Genomic DNA, 14,307 nt, shown 5'->3' with positions numbered 1-14,307 from the left:
AGAACTTGAAAAAAGAGATTCAGAACAAAATAGTTATTATTCATGTCCAGAAATGTGATACCAGCTTGAAATTCAATCACAAGGGCTGAGTAGGAATCCCAATAAGAAAACAATATATTTACTGTACATACATACGTTTTTTGGGCATGTAAATAAATCGTCTGCCAAGGCCAAACTCCCAAAGTTCCCTCCAGAGGGAGCTTCTCTCCTACGCACTCCTCCCGTACCCCACTGCCTGAAACACCTCGATTGGTCTCTTTTGTTAACTTCTGTAACATACTGACATCACTATGTAACACTAACTACTTATATTGGCTAGTGCTACAACACATTGTACATCCGCTCCTCCACTCCCTTCACTGGCTTCCAGTAACTGCTAGAATCCACTTCAAGATACTGGTACTTGCGTACCATGCTGTGAATGGATCTGGCCCTCCTACATCCAGGACATGGTTAAACTGTACACCCCAGCACGTGCACTCCGCTCTGCATCAGCCNTCCTCGAGACTTGGTGCCGCCCACAGGAGATGCGAGCGGAGGACTGAGAAGGGGAACCGAGGAGAGGAGTGGAAGCAGCAGGCGGTTAGAGAAATTAGATTCTAATTTCTCTAACCGCCTGCTGCTTCCACTCCTCTCCTCGGTTCCCCTTCTCAGTCCTCCGCTCGCATCTCCTGTGGGCGGCACCAAGTCTCGAGGAGAGGAGAGGAGAGGAGTCGAGGAGGGGAAATTTGAGTATTGAGAAACCTCTAATGTCCGTGGCTGTCTCCTCCTGATTGGTGGAGTTGGCCCAATAGCCGTAGCGCCTCTTCTGTGACGTCACAGAAGTGTTCAAATCTGGATCAGTCTGGATCAGATCCGTTGCAGCCCCTTTTTAAGAGATTTGGGTATGGAGGAAAAGAGAGAGGGTTGTGTTTTCTGACACTTGGTGAGTTCCCTGGAACACCGGGGACACATATTCATGTATAAAACACGTACAAAAGTGCATTTTGCATGATAGGTCACCTTTAATGCATCAATATTTTCATCACAGCCATTAGGTGGAGCTAATTTGCGTATGTAAAATATACTGCTGCTTGATATTTTAACCAATTATTACGTATAATGTTTATTTATAAGTCGTTTTACATGTTTTATAGCCAATAATCTGAATCTGCAAAGTAACTAAAGCTGTCAGATAAATGTAGTGGAGTTAAAAATACAATGTTGGCCACCAAAATGTAGTGAAGTAGAAGTATACAGTATATTTGCATATAATGAAAATACTCAGGTAAAGTACCTCAAAATTGTGCTTGAGTACATTACTTGAGTAAATGTACTTTGTTACATTACACCACTGGTGAAAGGTTACAAAAACAAATTTCAGTAGGAATATCAGTACTATAAATCACAAGCTTCTGGGGGACATATTGTTTGTGTCTGTATCATCATACTGTGCCCCCCCCCCCCTCTCTCTGCAGTACATGCCTGCTGCAGCTCCTATGCAAGGAACCTACATTCCCCAGTACTCTGCAGTGCCTGCCTCTGCCATCACAGTGGAAGTAAGGACTATAATAAGTTGTTTATTGTGACGTTATATCAACTTCTTACTGCAGCCAGGGCTAACTGGTTTTGAATATTGAGAATGTTATAGTCTATAAGTCACATATGATTCTGTCATATTGTGTCTCTTCGATAAATTAAATGCTAGTAACGGAAGCTGTAGTTAGCAGCGGTCATGCTGCCAGAAACGAAAAACAGAAATGATTCATTTCCACTGAGGGCACTTAAGCCTAGATAATATCAGAATTGTGTTGCGGTTCGCTTTGGTTCAGGGTTAGACATTGCCAATAATTAAACTAAATTCCCAAAGGTCAGAAGAACCGTTATCTAATTCTGAAGATGAGCACCAGAAATTAAATTGGGTCTGCTTGAAGATCACTTTTAATCGATACCAAGTGACTTGTTGTCTTTGCTGAACAGTTTGAATGTTTTTCTCAGTAAATTACCGTATACCGCTTCTAACAATATGTAAATCGTTGTATCTGAATGGTTTCTGGTGTCAGGGTGTGGTGACAGACCCTTCTTCACAGACAGCTCCCCCCTCCTCACAGGACGCCAGCGGGCAGCAGCCTTTATCAGTGGAGAACACAGATCATGCCACAGCCTACTCTTACCAGCAGAAGTGAGTGTTGTAAAGACATCTCTCTTTATATTGCACACTTTCTGTAAACTTACCACAAAGGTATTACAGTATGTTTTTGATATATATCTCCTGTCTGTGTTGTTTAAGTGTATTTCCTTCATTGCTTTAATTGAAGAAAACAGTGGTGTCACTTAATATGCTATACATTTACAGGTGAATTAATCTGGACAAACACCTGGTAACTTTAATCAGATTCATGCAAACTGTTTTCAGTTTTAGGTTTTTTTGTTAACGTGGAAATTAGTTTTGATAAGTGAATTCATAGTGACTTGTTATATTCTAATGGAACTTATGCTAAGCTTTAGTTCCCAGAATGTCAAACTAGTCATTCAAAACCATTTAATTTAGCTTATGTGAGTGGAAAGACCTGGACAGAGAGAGAAACGTCTCCTGTACCTTCAATTTTGACATTTTTCGTCATGAGTGTTTTCTGGGGGGCTATGATTCACAAGTTAGAACAACCATGTTGAATTGTGCCCACATATATTGAGCAACAGAACACTACAGTTCTGGCAAACACAACGTGGAGCCAATTGTTTTTTTCGTGCCGAATCATGTTGAACTCTGCTTGCACAACACATTTATTTTCTTTCTTTTATTCTCCTTGTTGCCTGCCTCCTAGATAACCCACCGGTGGTTTCTTTTCCAAAAACAGCAGTCAGACAAAGGGCGTTGTGTCTACAGGAGAAACTGTGACATTGTCCACTGTTTCCTCTGTTACCCTTTTTTCACTGACTTGTTTTCTGTCTCTTTAAGATAACAAGATTGTTGGGAATCGCTGCTGCATCGCCTTCAGAAGGACTGCACTGAGGCGCTGGACACACAGAGAGAATCCAAATGAAACAGGGACAAAAAAAGAGGTGGCGTGGGCAACACTGAGGGGAGAAGGCTTCCACTGTGCACATGCACCAAATAAAAGACAAAATGAAAAAAATCTATTAAATCTATTATATTTCCTACCTGGTCGAACGAAGAAAGAAAAAAGAAAGGCTGGTTTGCTGAACTCGAGGACAATGAAATCAAATGCAGTCTGCAACTTTGAGTTTATCATTTCTCACTGTGGGACTGGACTTTGCCTCCAAAGGAAAAAGAGAAGACATAAAGTGAAATCTAAACTCAACCAACAAGCTGTAGAGAAAGAAAAAAAAGAACATTTGAATGTGCAGGTAGATTTTCAGCCTTTTTTATAAAAAAAAAAGAAGGAAGCAAAGTCTAGGGGAAAAAAACAGTTTGTCTTCCTTTGATATTAAGCTACATTATTTTTATTATTTGAGTAGTTTTCTAGAATATCAATGTTTTCGTAAATCTTTATTGCCTTAATTTTCTCAAACTTTGGGGAAAAATAGTTTCCATAGTGTTGAATTATTATAAAAAATAATGATGATGATTTGAGATTTTCTTGGAGAGTTCCAAGAGCGACCGAGATGAAATCTACAAAGCTATTTGTACAGGATTAAAAAAAAAAAAGGTTGTTATTGTATGAAGATGATTTTAAATTATGTGGTGCAGTGCAGCTGATGTTGGTTGATAGGAAAAAAAATCCTCTTTAATATGACTATTGGGAAGGGTCAATCCACTGCTTCCTGGAAAATGCAGTCAAGTTTAATGGGATAAAAGTTCTGTTATTCCATCACATTTGTATCTTTTGAGTTTTGATTGCAGCCTTTTTACCTTCAAAGACGTTTTTGCTTTGCCTGCTTTGCTTGTCTCACTGCAAAAAAGAAAAGTACAAAAAAAGGAACAAATCTGACTTTGACAAAAGCAGAAAAAACGCTAGGATTTTTAAATGTGCAAAAGCAATAGTTTTAGTAAAACTGTTGACAGTTTCTTGAGTCTTTCTTAAACGTTGAACAAAAGCAGCCAACAGGTGGCGTATTTTATACCAAAGATGAAGAAACTAGGTAGTGAAGAGATTTTCCTTGTGTTGCTTTTCCTTCATTTTTCACCTCCTTAAAACCTGAAACGGACCTGTCTTGCTGTCATGCTGTTGGCCTTTGAGACAATTTCATCAGTCACATGTTGTGGGTCTGCTATACAACTGCCTCAACCAGAAGAGTGTGCTCTGAGACGTTTGTTGTTGTCATGTGATCAAACGTGGTGAGGATCCAAAGTGCGTTGGAACATCTGTGAGAGACCAGACACCCTGTGGCCATATGGCATGGAGAAAGTGGAGGAGGTTGTTATAATATTGGGAAGTTGGTATAGAACACTTTGGTGGTAAAGAGGTTGACATCCTGTAGAATATTGATTAAACCTGTACGCCCTACCACGCCTTCTTCAGGCTGCATTGACTAATCTTTACTCAAATGACTCCTAAATGCTGGTGTAGCTCATTACAACACTATTTTTTTAATCATTAGACTCAGTTTATATGTTTTACTCCAATGTCTTGCCAAACGCAAGCCTTTTCAAATGTGAGCAGGGCGAGGATCTATCTTAAAGAAAGGGCATTTCTGTTGAACAAATCATTTCAGCTTATGTACATTCTAAGAGGAAGAGGAGAGATATTTTGTTTTTCTATTTGTGTTACACTTTTTTTGAGAATTGATTACGTGTGAGCTGCTGTTATTAGGGATTGAGGTAGTTGTGTGTTGGGTGGGTTCAGAAGAGGGGACGGTGACAGAATAACATTTGGAGCCAAGATAGGGACAGTTTATTGTTATCCATGACTCAACTGTATTTAAAAAACATTCTACAAGTCAGGTGCCTCTTTTCAAGTGTGAGAAAAGATAGGTTCCTTGTTGCAGCCCTATTATGAGATTAGGAATCTCTTTTTGAATAATAATAATCTGCATTATGTAATGCGTAAGAGGGCATCTGTTGAAAACGAAAACACCTCTGGACATTACCTTGCACCTACTTGAGCCTCCATCAATGAAAAGAAGCCAATGGAGGTGTGGGAACAGACGGACACACAGAAAATGCACGGTTCAACTCTATGGGAAAAATACATTATTGAAAGAAGAGAGCAAGTAGAGAAAGTGAGAACAAAAGTAATATTTATGAGATCTTTTTGTTTGTACAGGTGTGTAAAAGAAGATGCAACAGAAATAACTGATGATGCTATTTTTTTATTTGCTTGATCACATGCATCCCATGTCTTTCAAATTGTGATTCTGAGAGTGTCTGTAGAACCAGTGGATATTGCTGTAGTTTCAACTGTCTCTTTTCTTTTTTGTTTCCTTTTTAGACAAATCTTTCAATAAAAAAATGTTTCAAACAGTCAATACTCATGTTGTTTATTCTGCAGGCACAACGTAGAACCACTAGAGTGCACTGCTGTGCACAGTATGAGTTACGTGTGTGTGTGTGTGTGTGTGTGTGTGTGTGTGTGTGTGTGTGTGTGTGTGTGTGTGTGTGTGTGTGTGTGTGTGTGTGTGTGTGTGTGTGTGTGTTACATTTTCTCATTCGACACAGATGCTAACAAAGGAATTCATATTCAAACAGACGTATTTCTTTTTTAACATACAGTATTTCCTCTGTTAAATAATAAATTAGATGTGTTAAAGTACATGCTGGATTAAAGAAAACTGTAATGTATCTAATGCTGCAACACGGAAGCTTTAATGTTATACACAGCCACAAAGGCACAGTAACAAGATATTTCTATTACGTATCAGGACTAATAAAGACATTGCATTACAATCATGCATAATTCTCTCCATTTCAAAGAGCTAGGCAGCGTACAATGCATACAAAATGTCAGACACACACAAACGCACACACATCCATTCAATTCATGCTGTTTTCAGTCAGAAATTATTAATAGAAATACATTTGATCTGCTATACAATTAGATGTTTTGTAATTCCTTAGCTTATGTAACAAAACTACAACAGGGACCAAACAATAATTGAAAATATTCTAAACTTTCTAATACATGCTTTTCCTACGTTGGTAATGCTCTCAGTGTTCTGTTGCGGACTGATTCAGGCTCCGACCAAAAAGTTAATAAAAAAAACGTTGACATCAATGCTTAATATCTGTAAACTATTTTCTGCTCATAGAAATGAATCTCTCTTCAAAGGCATTAACATTATCAGACATTTTTCAGAATATATGTCAAACTCAGTAGTCGTGACTGAAAAGTGGAAATGTGTGGATTCCAATGTGATTGTCAGTGTCCTCAACACTTTATTTAAAATCGGGTGTACTTGAGTCCATCCACTCCACTGACTTATCTTACAGTATATACAGTACCGTTCAAATAGCTTCTGTAAATGTATAATATTTCTACAACAATACTTTCGTCCTTTAAGAAAACCTTCCTAGGGTGTGAACAACACATACAGTAGGCTAATATATGACATAATGGGCAGGATTGGGAGGGTTAAAATGTAATCCGTTACAATAACTAGTTACATGTCAAAAAATGTAATCACTAACCTATTCTGAGTATCAAAATATAAAAGTGATCTGTAACCAGAATACTTTCCGTTACCTTTGGATTACCTCAATATCAAATGTAGTTCAAATAAAAACAAGAACAAACAAATAACAACAAGGTGTTCTTTACTTAAGTGTATTTAACAATGATACCTTAAAAAACAAGAAACCAAGATATTTGACATAAAAAATGTAGTTACAGTAATAGTTTAGAAATGCTGTTTAAGCTTCATACATTAATCAAAAGCATAGATTGTAATTGTGTTTAATAAATCAGGTGTCCACCTACTGCATTAAATAGGAAATGTATTTAAAATAAAGAATAATTCAAATAAATCAGAAATCAGATCATAAAGAACATTAATTCAGTGCGTCTACCTATAATATATTTATATTTATTTCAAAATGTATTCTAACACTGTAATCCTGCTACTAATCTTTTTTTGCGCAAGTAATTGTAATCTAATTCAGATACCTTCTTTTAGTATCCTGATGACGTAATCTTGTTACATGTCGCCCGTTACTCCCCAAGCTTTGTTATTGATAAAACAACACAAAGACTAATTGTAAAAATTAATAAGTGACAGTTGACTGCTTTCCTTTACTTATTATAAAATATGATTAAAATTGATATTTAGCAAATAGAAAAATCAATATGTGGAACATGTATTTGCTAAATCATAATGAGACAATTGCACATAGCACATTGAATACATTGTTTATTAGGGAGGTTTTCATTCATTAAATGGGGAGTGTTGATGCGCACCACTGGTTTTCAATGAGGTCATTCACTATGTGATATAAAAAAAAGATTATTAGCAGGATTACAGTGTTGTGTACAGTATATCTTTAAAACACTGGCCTTGGCAAAGTGCTACCATTTAGCTTGTAAAGTGGAACCATACAGTGCAACTACATATAATACAGTATAATACAGGGGAATCAACATAATCAATCAGTCATTCAGTAGCTCATGCTTCTTTCTTTTTTTTACACAATGTTCGACAAGAACGGGCACGTCGAAATTCCCGGGAGCTCTTTCATTATCTCTGCAGCATTCATAGACCACTGTGTCACCCGTTTTTGCATCCTATTACTTAACCTATGAGAGTGTGTGTCAATTGTAACATTTTGAAAGTCTTCTTTGGATACGTTTTTTACCGTTTTATTATAACCAGTCTATTCAAAGTCACTAACGGGATACACTGGAGATTATTTTATTTCATTTTTGAGTCTCTTACGTTTTTATAAACCCTCACAATTGACACAGATGGCAGTTAATGGCACAAACTAGAAAATTCCCCTTAGTTACTGTCGGTGCAATTGTCTTGGCAGGCACATGCTGCTGTAGTGCTCTCCTTCTAGTTAAAGGATAACAGCAACCCACAAGTCTTCCAATGGCCATTCCCTTTCTCGCACTTCTCTCAGTAGCAGGTGCGAATGAGGAAGATGAAAACTAAAACAACAGTTATGATGATGAGTGCTGAAAATAGAAAGATAAGACCGGCAAACAGGGGATCTGTCATGGGGAGGATTTCTTTCACTTCAGACGGGATCATGTTGGACAAACTCAGCATGTAACCCAAACTCCAGCCAATGTTGGTGTCCTTTACCTGCAGAGAGAAGAGAGGAGAAGAGTTCTCATAATGATTTGGTCACAGTGAATCTGATTGATGTACACAGTATTTTTCAATGCATCTAATACATCATCGTTGCGTGTCTAGAGATGTTGATAATATTAAACGTTCCTGTTGTTTAGTTCACAATTACAGCTCTAGGGCAAAAGATGAGTAATAACACCCTGACATCATCTCTGTTTATAACCCAAATGTCTCTGTGCTGTAATTTCCTCTGAAAGGACCTGCCCAACCACCAGACTTCTAGTCACCCTTCAGGCGCTCAACAGCACACTGACCCTCTTGTTGGCTGCATTGACGATTTGGAGCATCGCCAGCTTCTAAGGAACCTTCTTGTGTTCAAGTCTGAAGTTTAAACCGCCATGCAATTTGGAAACTACGGCTGTAATGTGCGGCTTTTCCACAGCTACTGTCTTTCTTCATGACTCATGTCCTATAGATTGTGTGTTCCAGAACAGGAATCCCCTTCTGTTCAGGGGGTTCCATTGTTAAAGCCGCTCCCTGTCCTCAAGGCATCCTGCAGAAATACATTGGCTGTCTTTCATGCCACCCTAAACTGCAGATGATTGGTATGTCTGCCGTTTATCTCTATCCCAATGGGTGGCCTAGACTCACATTTGTGCATGTTAAATGCTAACCGCCTGTGACTCAGATATGTTGGCAGCTAAAGCATATAAACTCTCATTAAATTGCCAAAGGTATATTCTGATAGTTTTCTTAAAACAAACCTATTTTTTGAAATAGAAAATAAAGAAATGTGATATGTGTGCTTCATAGCCGTGTAAAGAACAGCAGTATTAGCAAGCGGTGTAGTGGAGTTTATTTTGTTCAACCAACCTCTTTTTGGAAGTGAATGTTTTTCCACGTTTCTTTGTCAAACTTGTATCCGTCTGTCAGCAAAGTGAGCACATAGTGAGATGAAAAACAATAGGTCCTAAGGTGTTTCTCAAAGGTCAAATTCTTCTCTTTCTGCAACTGTAAGAAAGAAAACAGAGATCAAGAAAGTGTCCAGTGATAGAAAGAGGAAGAATTCAAATGTATTATGTAATAAATACATGTATCAGCCCATTTGATTGCCATTATCAGTGGTTAACAGCCTCAGTGGGTTAAACTACAACATTTACAAGGTTGTTGTCATCTCATTGAAGGAGTCAGGCACCTTTTTAGGAAAAGCAACATATAACACGTAGGGAGCAGGTCAGGGTGAAATCATGGGTCAATAAACACTGGACTTTAGCCAATGAGCCCAGTGATTGTGTCTGATGAAACTTATTTGAAGTAACAACACACTGATGACACACACATGATCTTTTCCTAAACCTCTCCAGGTAGTTTTACTTTCTAAAGCTGTCTTAAAGGTGGGGTAGGTACGTTTGAGAAACCGGCTCGAGATACACTTTTTGTTATATTCCATGGAATGCTCTTAACATCCCGATAGCAATGAATATCTTAAGTGCTTTGACAAAAGATCCATAAAAAAAAGTCATCTGTGGAAGCCGTGGTGCTGTAAAAAGCACGACCAATCATCTGAGCCGGCCCGGCTAAAGTAACTGGATGGCCTACCTGCCTGTCAGCCTTCCATCTGTGCACAAACTTATCTCGTGCCCTCATTGGTCATGTGCGCGTTCGTGTGTGTTGGAGGAGGGGCTCTGTAAGGAAGTGGCAGATTTGTTCCGGCTGTGTATTTTCAAATTCTAGCGCACTCGAGCTGGTTTCCCCCAAATTACCTACCCCACCTTTAATGTTTAAAAAGGTCTTTATTTGTCTAATACTGCAGCTCACCTCTCTCACCCGCTGTCTGAAACCTGAGCCCAGTCTACTCTGATCTGATTGGTCGCTTAGAGATGTCCCGCCCTATAGTATATCATGTACAATGTGTTGGAGCGCTAGCAAATAGAAATGTGAGGGCTGTTGTCACTATGTTGTGGAACGGGGGGGGAAACCTCAAAAAGCATAATAGGCCCTCTTTGAGGTCAAATGTTACGCACTGATTGGTTTGATGTTTAGGGATGGGAATGAGAATCGTGACTGATCCTTTATCTTTAAATCTGTCTATTATTTTTGGCCAATTTTGGACTACCCCTTTAAGGTTTGGATCTGGCTGCCAAATGGACTTGGTCTTGACAAAACATGGCATAAAATATATAATATGTAGGTGACAAGTGGCATGCACTTATTTGATACAAGCGCCACACTCACCAGTGTCTCTGGGGGCAGACAATGCTTTCAGTGCAGATTGTAATGCCCCATGAGGCTCTAAATGTGCTTTTAAATGCTTCAATACTTGATAGAATATCAAATCCTTGGGGGAAACACTAACTAACTAAGGATATAAAGAAGTTAGAAACTTCTCTATCAAAGCCCTTGTGCTTTATGCGCTTACCATTAAAAATGTTAGCTAGTTGTACAAACACACATCACATGCATGGGGTGTGTGTCCATTACTTTCGGGCTCAGTCTGAGGTCAGACAGCTCACTCCAGTGAAAAAGTCACCAATTTACCTCAAAATGCAAATCCCAGCTGTAGCCTCATTGGCAAAATGCATGCATGTGTACACGTTTCCTTTAAGGGACAAATTGACAAATCTGTGTGCAGCCTCCCACTACAGTCTCCTGATTTCACTGATTAATCAAGTGAATAAAAACTAGGTCTTAATTAAAAGGGATCTGGACATGCTCCCAGCCCAGAAACTGGCAGACCCCCACCGCGCAGCTCCAAAGCCCCACAAACAAAGTCCCAGAATAAATGACCACCACATAAAAGGTGAATAATTCACTGTAATGAGGGAACTTAGCAATAACAACAACTGGCATATGTCGTCAAAATGAAGAGAAATATGTGCTTTCCACAAATAAGAACAGCATAAATGAAATTAATCTCATAAACAAGAACATAATTCAGTTGAATAAAAAACAAATGGTAAACCTAAAAAAAACAAAGTATTCCTCTCTTGAAGCCTGGGAATTTGCCCTTGACTTGAAGCCATCTGTTGGGACCTCAGTGTCACAGCTTTCATTTCCTTAAGTAACACTAAGTAAGTGACCTCAAAACTCAAGAATTATGACACAGGGTAGAATTATGGATACATATAGACTATTCCTTAATAAGAAGAAAGTGGTGGCTGGACATTAATCATCAGGAATTTAACCTCCAATTCTTACATCTTTAAGCAGTCGGGTTTTAGCTGTAAGCACTCTGACTTTGGCCACACAAGGTGACTGGCATACATACTACATGAAAGGACAAAGAATGTTTGAGTGTTTGCTGAACATGAAATCATTCTTGTGCCTCAGATGCATTAGTTATCCCTAAAGCAACAGCATATCAGAAGATTTGACTACAGCACATTTTTGTAGCACAAAAGGGCTTCCTGGAACTTGTATTTTAATGGAACCTTCCTGTTTAATAAGGGATAAATACATTAAAATGTTTAGCCTATGGCATGTAAGGGAATATGATGACATAATAGAGTAAAAAGAGAAGGGTTGTACAACAAAACTGCTGGTATGATATCCAAAGTAGGGCTGAACGATATATCACATCGCAGATATTCATCGCAGATATTCACATCGCAGGGACGTGCGATTTTATACATTTTTTTTTATACATTTTTTTTTTTTAGAACGTACGATATTAAGTAGGTACATTAACTCAAACACGTCATGTTACAATTATTTTGCTGCTTGCTACAAAAGGAAAACGTGCGCGGCTCTCATGTCAGGGGTACTTGAGTGAGTGACATGCAGGCTCTGCATGCACAGCAAACCAACAATCACAATCATTCTTGATCAGATCACAGCAGGCCCCGCCCCGCTAGTTTGCAGAACATCAAAACACCGGTAAAAAATGAGCGAGGCACAGGAGGACAATACCGGCGAGAATGAAGATTTACTTCCAAAAAGAAAAGCAACATCTGCCATCTGGAACTATTTTGTATACAAAAAGGTTCTTCTCTTCTTCATTCACAGATGAACCCCCTTATTTGAGGGTAAGCAACATGCATTATCATGACATGTTAGATCATGACTTAAGGTATGATGAGTCAACCAGTTAAGATCCAGACGTCCGTGACTCAAATCCTTCATCCGGTTAAATATAGTTTAAAAAAAACGCAATATATATCGCAGGGGAAAAAAATATCGCAATGACAGTTTTTTTCAATATCGTGCAGCCCTAATCCAAAGTATATGCAATATTTGGTAAACGCAAAATACGTGAACATATAAGTTAAATATTGTGGCGCTGCAAAGAAATCCCGATCAACAACCAATCTAAAGACTTCATTAAACCTTCTTGTTTGGAAAAGACCTTTTAATAAAAAAAAGAACAACAACAAACACACCATGACCATCAAGTATAATTTTAAATGCTAATATGAATAATGTTGTTTTTTTTTATTAAATGGCAAAAGATATTGTGGTTGCAATTTCCAGATGAGGCAGTCCTAGTAATCAGCACAGTATTTGAATGTTCCCCCAGTATTCTGCATGGAAATATTATCAGTGGGTTTTCTAACAAAAGCTAGAACAGCTTCACAAACCGTCCACTGTCACAAGGCTGAAAGTGGAAACAATCCTTTTTATTTCCCATACATCAGACACTTCACACACACACATAATTTACACACGTGGTAAACACAGAGTATGGACTACAACTAAAGTCCCATTAAAGTTTGGGCTGAAGGGGGGGGGGGGTCGAGTGAACCATAGGAGGCAGAGAAGGGCATTTATTGATGGCGCCCTCACATCTCGTTCCTGCATTAAGTTGATTTTTTAAAAGCAATTAATACACATAGTCAGGGAGAAGTAATGGAGCGCCCTGTGTTCTTAACCTGCCGGACATTTCCCAGCCGAAGCTCTGACCGACGCAGCCCTGCTTTGCATTATAAATGACAAGATAAATCTTAATGGATTGAGGATAATCAGTTTGCCATGAAGGCTGACATATACACACGTTCACTGGGTATGCAAGCGCTTACTTGTATATAGACAAACATGGACGTACAGACACAAGGGAAATTAAAGGCTTTGAATACGTCTGCATTGATTATTTTAAATTATTAGCCCACCTCTCTTTGGACCTCCAATGCTTTTAGCCTAAGCTTTAACACATTTACAGAGACTTATTGACTATAATTACAACTGAGTCTTGGTAATGGACACATCAATTATGAGTCGCACATGTCTCTGACCAAGCGTTGCTCTTGGAATCCCAATCTGGGGTCCATTAGCGTCTCTCCTGCTGGTCTGAAGCTCAATCAGTCTTTACCTTCACCTCAACTGAAACGGCTATTACCTGGCTGCAGTAGATAGTAGCCTTAACATTAGCATAAGCTGCCAAAGAAGAGGCTGTGTCTACCCACTCAATACGGTTGGAGCTAAATACAAAAGCCTAATAGCTGAGCAGCTACACATTCATGTTTTTTTTTTGGACACTGGATGTGTTCAAGTGCTCAAAATGCATTACAAAAGGCCTAATATCAGTCAGAGGTTAAATAATTAATACAGCTTCTTTAAAGTGGACCTATCATGCTATATTTGAATAATATAGTGTAGGACCATACCTATATAAGACATATTTATACTTTTTATTTTTCAAAATACCAAACAGATCATGCATTTTAGCCATTCCTCATTTCGCTAAATTTGTTTGCCTTTGCATGGGCTGATTCTGTGAGAACAGCACCATCTACAGGCCTGGCATATGTACTACAGCGTCTCCAGCGCTTTCGAACGGCAATGTCCGTGGCTGCCTCCTCCTGATTGGTGGAGTTGGCCCAATAGCCGTAGCGCCACTTCTGTGACGTCATAGAAGTGTTCAAATCTGGATCAGTCTCTATCAGATCCGTTGCAGCCCCTTTTTAAGAGATTTGGGTATGGAGGAAAATAGAGAGGGTTGTGTTTTCTGACACTTGGTGAGTTCCCTGGAACACCGGGGACACATATTCATGTATAAAAGACGTACAAAAATGCATTTTGCATGATAGGTCACCCTTTAGTTGAAAATTAGCATTGTGTATGAGGCGGGTGTGAAATGTATAAGGAGTAGGAAGAGGAAGGGAAAGAGGGTGTGTAAGAGAGGCAGGCCGCTAAGCTCACCAG

General features: G+C 38.8%; 2 protein-coding genes and 2 long non-coding RNA genes across 5 annotated transcripts in view; 2 read left to right on the top strand and 2 right to left on the bottom strand.

Moving 5' to 3' along the window:
* Nucleotides 1–14,307, bottom strand: part of LOC104944474 (zinc finger protein 407-like) — a 78,557-nt gene that overhangs the window by 21,987 nt on the left and 42,263 nt on the right. The window lies entirely within an intron of this gene.
* LOC104944458 (spectrin beta chain, erythrocytic-like) overlaps nucleotides 1–14,307 on the top strand; it is a 61,232-nt gene that overhangs the window by 10,542 nt on the left and 36,383 nt on the right. The gene's annotated exons all lie outside the window — the stretch shown is intronic.
* LOC104944429 (uncharacterized) lies at nucleotides 1,458–5,409 on the top strand. The gene is made up of 3 exons (XR_798225.1): nucleotides 1,458–1,538; nucleotides 2,043–2,161; nucleotides 2,939–5,409. It is a non-coding gene; the product is annotated as an uncharacterized lncRNA (long non-coding RNA).
* On the bottom strand, nucleotides 6,678–9,175 carry LOC104944435 (uncharacterized). Its single transcript, XR_798226.1, has 2 exons — nucleotides 9,043–9,175; nucleotides 6,678–8,181 (listed from the first exon to the last, which is right to left on the bottom strand). It is a non-coding gene; the product is annotated as an uncharacterized lncRNA (long non-coding RNA).

Source organism: Notothenia coriiceps, unplaced genomic scaffold, assembly GCF_000735185.1.
Source record: "Notothenia coriiceps isolate Sejong01 unplaced genomic scaffold, NC01 NC01_scaffold00000339, whole genome shotgun sequence".
Classification (NCBI taxonomy): Eukaryota; Metazoa; Chordata; class Actinopteri; order Perciformes; family Nototheniidae; genus Notothenia; species Notothenia coriiceps.
Note: the sequence above shows the minus strand (reverse complement) of the source record. Positions and strands in the feature narration are given on the sequence as shown.